Here is a 6,080-nt window from a genome sequence, read left to right as displayed (position 1 = left end):
GTGCCTGGCGAGGAAGCGAATTTGTGCGTATCGCTGGACGTCAGTGCCGGATGTTGCCCTCGCTCGGCAGGTGGAGAACGGTTCTGCCACTAATTGGTCTCAACCTAGGAAATGTCCGAGCCGTTAATGTGGCAGTTTTGTGTCGATTCCCTAGTTGCACTAACCGAATATGGTTGTCTTGTTGACGTGATGTCACACGTGGACGACCGGCCTCAAGTATGTCGACCTCAAGAGTGTTGACCTGCTGTAGATAACGTATTCAAAGAGATGATATTATGTTTCGCTGAGCATTAAAATGTATGGCAACTTCGTTTTGCGCCATTCCTGTTTGCAGCATAACAACGCCGTGAAGACGTTGATTTTCAGCAATCTATCAGCATTGCGTAAGTTTTGTTTACGGTCAAACAAAAGTGTTTTTATGAGCACTTGATAGCTAAACAATTGCTGTGTGCTGTTCACATTAAAACACGCGGATGAGTATCATGCTCCCAACAAACACACAAACATCCAAATTGTGCACTGTGTATTAACATGCACGTACAAGTTGTGAACCACGACCTTAAAGTCGAAAAGGTGTTTCCATGAATATGTATTGAAAAATGCATTATTTAATTTCAGAATAAGTTTACTTTTATTGAACTTTATATGAAGCGTAGCTACAATTTTCTGTTAGTATGGACATCACTGGATTTTAACTCGGATTCGATTCATACATTGGGATTGGGGAAAGGCCCAGTGGGACTCCAGGACAGAGCATGTTCCATGTACCCCAATCTTGTAAGTGCCCACTCACGTCTAATATGAGAATCCAGTTAGAATATGTGTCCCTAGCTAGAATATTCGACGTCGGCAGGTTCATTCATTCCTCTTACATATGCTACTCCACAAATTATACCCCACAAACGATATCACCCCATGAACTTTGCTACTCCTATATTCCCACAACCTCAAACTGTGTTACTTGTCAATCTGGCTACCCCTTGATCCCTCAACCCTAAACTGTGTTAACCGTCAGTCTGGCTACCCCTTGATCCCTCTCCCCCAAACTGTGTCAACCGTCAGTCTTGCTACCCCTATATTCCCACACCCTCAAACTGTGTTCATCGTCAGTCTTGCTACCTCTACATTCCCACACCCTCAAACTGTGTTCACCGTCAGTCTTGCTACCTCTACATTCCCACACCCTCAAACTGTGTTCACCGTCAGTCTTGCTACCTCTATATTCCCTCTCCCCCAAACTGTGTCAACCGTCAGTCTTGCTACCCCTATAATCCCTCTACCCTTAACTGTGTTAACCGTCAGTCTTGCTACCCCTATATTCCCTCTACCCTTAACTGTGTTAACCGTCAGTCTTGCTACCCTTATATTCCCTCTACCCTAAATTGTGTTAACCGTCCGTCCTGCTACCCGTATATTCCCTCTCCTCCAAACTGTGTTAACCGTTGGTCCTGCTATCCCTAAATTCCCTCTCCTCCAAACTGTGTTAACCGTGTCCTGCTACCCGTATATTCCCTCTCCTCCAAACTGTGTTTACCGTTACTCTTGCTACCCTTATATTCCCTCTACCCTAAACTGTGTTAACCGTCAGTTTTGCTACACCTATATTCCCTCTCCTCCAAACTATGTTAACCGTTACACTTGCTACCCCTATATTCCCTCTACCCTGAACTGTGTTGACCGTCAGTCTTGCTATATCTATATTCCCTCTCCCCCAAACTATGTTAACCGTCAGTCTTGCTATACCTATATGCCCTCTCCTCCAAACTGTGTTAACCGCCAGTCTTGCTACACCTATTTTCCCTCTCCTCCAAACTGTGTTAACCGTTACTCTTGCTACCCCTATATTCCCTCTACCCTGAACTGTGTTGACCGTCAGTCTTGCTATATCTATATTCCCTCTCCCCCAAACTATGTTAACCGTCAGTCTTGCTATACCTATATGCCCTCTCCTCCAAACTGTGTTAACCGTCCGTCCAGCTACCCCTATATTCCCATTCCCTCAAACTGTGTTAACCGTTAGTCTTCCTACGCCTACATTCCTTCTACCCCAAACTGTGTTAACCTTTAGTCTTGCTGTCCCTATATTCCCTCTCCTCCAAACTGTGTTAACCATTAGTCTTGCTACACCTATATTCCCTCTACCCTAAACTGTGTTAACCGTCACTCTTGCTACCCCTATATTCCCTCTATCCTAAACTGTGTAGTTTTGCTACCCTTATATTCCCTCTTCTCCAAACTGTATTAACCGTCAAATCATCTACAGTCAGAAGAAGAAGAAGAAATTTATATATTTGAATGAATTGTAATTTTTACAATAATAAAAAATTCTTTTAAAAGTTTATAGAACCCATCTTCTACCCAATACAACACTTTAAACACTGCATAAAGATGCGCTGATGTTTGCTTCAAAATATCACTTTGAAAACTAGGAACACGATCACAATTAGTGTTTCCTTTGAGTATGATCTGTCGTTTTGCTACCTCCAATCTGCGTTCCCCGGAGTTGAGAGGTGCTTTGTGAAGAACCCCCCAAGTAGGTTACATAAACACGCACCTCTCTTCCCTACACCGTGACACCACGTTAATACTGTAATTACAGTCAACAACAATGCCAAACTTAGTTCAATCTAAACACAAACGGACACCAGGGTCGTGTGCAATTGTTGGCGAGGAAATAGGTAGAAATAAAAGCGAACATGACAGATTAATATCATGCCATTATCACACAGAGGGTGGAATAGTTCCCGCCTGAGATCAGGATATAATAGGCCAGTGTGTAATATGATGTGTGATTCATAGATATAGAGACCGGGGTGTAATGTGATATGTGCTACTGGTCTTAGAGACCAGGGTGTAATATGAGGTATGTTACACTGACTTAGAGACCAGGGTGTAATATGATGTGTGTTACATAGTTTAAGAGACCAGGATCTAATATGATGTATGATAAATAGTCTCAGAGACCAGTGTGTAATATGATGTATGTTACATAGTCTTAGAGACCAGGGTGTAATATGATGTATGTTACATAGTCTTAGAGACCAGGGTGTGATATGACGTGTGCTACATAGTCTTAGAGACCAGAGTGTAATATGATGTATGTTACATAGTCTTAGAGACCAGGGTGTGATATGACGTGTGCTACATAGTCCTAAAGACCAGATGTAATATGATGTATGTTACATAGTCTTAGAGACCAGAGTGTAATATGATGTATGTTACATAGTCTTAGAGACCAGGGTGTGATATGACGTGTGCTACATAGTCTTAGAGACCAGAGTGTAATATGATGTATGTTACATAGTCTTAGAGACCAGGGTGTGATATGACGTGTGCTACATAGTCTTAGAGACCAGAGTGTAATATGATGTATGTTACATAGTCTTAGAGACCAGGGTGTGATATGACGTGTGCTACATAGTCTTAGAGACCAGAGTGTAATATGATGTATGTTACATAGTCTTAGAGACCAGGGTGTGATATGACGTGTGCTACATAGTCTTAGAGACCAGAGTGTAATATGATGTATGTTACATAGTCTTAGAGACCAGGGTGTGATATGACGTGTGCTACATAGTCTTAGAGACCAGAGTGTAATATGATGTATGTTACATAGTCTTAGAGACCAGATGTGCTACATAGTCTTAGAGACCAGGGTGTGATATGATGTATGTTACATAGTCTTAGAGACCAGATGTGCTACATAGTCTAAGAGACCAGAGTGTGATATAACGTGTGCTACATGCTCTTAGAGACCAGATGTGCTACATAGTCTTAGAGACCAGGGTGTGATATGACGTGTGCTTCATAGTCTTAGAGACCAGAGTGTAATATGATGTATGTTACATTGACTTAGAGACCAGGGTGTAATATGATGTGTGTTACATAGTTTTAGAGACCAGAGTGTAATATGATGTATGTTACATTGACTTAGAGACCAGGATCTAATATGATGTATGATAAATAGTCTCAGAGACCACTGTGTAATATGATGTATGTTACATAGTCTTAGAGACAAGGATGTAATATGATTTACGTTACATAGTCTCAGATACCAGAGTGTGATATGACGTGTGCTACACAGTCTTAGAGACCAGGTGTGCTACATAGTCTTAGAGACCAGGGTGTGATATGACGTGTGTTACATAGTCTTAGAGACCAGTGTGTAATATGATGTACATTTACTTTGCATTGCACTGCCACTGAAACAAGAATTATTTCCTTGTACTACATAACCATTGAGACTAAGGTGTTATACCTCGTACATTGTATGTTATACTTTGTACACAGCAACGGAGACTTAAGATGTTATACTTTGTACACAGCAACGGAGACTTAAGATGTTATACTTTGTACACAGCAACTGAGACTTAAGGAGTTATACTTTGTACACAGCAACGGAGACTTACGATGTTATACTTTGTACACAGCAACTGAGACTTAAGGAGTTATACCTTGTACATAGCAACTGAGACTTAAGATGTTATACATTGTACAAAGCAACTGAGACTTAAGGAGTTATACCTTGTACACAACAACTGAGACATAAGGAGTTATACCTTGTACATAGCAACTGAGACTTAAGATGTTATACATTGTACATAGCAACTGAGACTTAAGGAGTTATACTTTGTACACAGCAACTGAGACTTATGGAGTTATACATTGTACACAACAACTGAGACTTAAGCTGTTTCATCTTGTAAATAGCCACTGGGACTTAAGATGTTATACTTTGTACACAGCAACTGAGAATTATGGAGTTATACCTTGAACACAACAACTGTGACTTAAGCTGTTGCATCTTGTAAATAACCACTGAGACTGAGATGTTATACCATGTACGCAGCAAGTGAGACTTAAGGTTTTATACCTTGTACATAGCCACTGTGACTTAAGGAGTTACCCCATGTACACAACAACTGAAACGAGGTGTCAGTGTTGAACCAATATGTAACGAAGACTGTAATTGTCTCGAACATCTCCTAACAGTGTAGTGTTAATAAACATGGCTGCTACACTGATCACTTTATTCCAACCATGTTATTTAATGACTCTGTGTGTTTACCTGCCTGGGGGGCGTGTGTGAGCTGGTGTACAGGCGAGACTTGCGACGACATCAGATAAGCGCGTTATTACCGCCCATCTACAACCTCGTGCCCGCGGCTACTGGAGGTATATACTTGCTGGTCTGTGTCTACTGCCGAAAATAGAATATAATATAACCCGTAACTGGACACTCAATAACAAACCATCTGGATATCTGGATACCAATAACACAACACACTCGTATCTGGATACCTCATGATACAACACACCCAAATCTTGATGCCCCATAACACAACACATCCGTATTTGGATACCCCATAACACAACATACTCGTATCTGGATACCTCATGACACAACACACCCGTATCTTGATGCTCCATAACACAACACATCCGTATCCGGATACCCCCTAACACAACACACTCATATCTGGATAAATCATGACACAACACACCCGTATCTTGATGCTCCATAACACAACACGTCCGTATCTAGATACCAATAACACAACACACCCATATCTTGATGCTCCATAACACAACATGTCCGTATCTGGATACTCATAACACAACACACCCCTATCTGGATACCCCATAACACAACACACCCGTATTCCTAATCATACCCCATAACAGAACACACCTGTATTTTTAATCAGTCAAATATATACTACTCAAAAGAAGTTAAAGAAAACACGATTCTTTCAAATTTCTATAGTTAATCCTTTATTCCATGACAGATTAACAATAGTTATATGAAAGGATGGGGTGTTCTTTAACTTCTTTTGAGTAGTATATATCCGGATGCCACAAGGCCCACCGCAAGACAGCAGAGATAATCTCTGCGACTACAAGAGACCCTACAGGACGATGTGCCTGTTGGTATGTGCTCAGAATACTGGCTTCAGGGAATTCAGTGATTGCATCACCCTCGCCTCGCGATTTTCCCAAAAGCAACCACAACCCAAAAGTATCCCAAAAAGGGAATCCCTACTCATCAACAAGTTCTAAACAATCCCACACCCGGTTAT

This window comes from Haliotis rufescens, unplaced genomic scaffold, assembly GCF_023055435.1.
Source record: "Haliotis rufescens isolate VD_foot unplaced genomic scaffold, xgHalRufe1.0.p SCAF_2, whole genome shotgun sequence".
Lineage (NCBI taxonomy): Eukaryota > Metazoa > Mollusca > Gastropoda > Lepetellida > Haliotidae > Haliotis > Haliotis rufescens.
Note: the sequence above shows the minus strand (reverse complement) of the source record.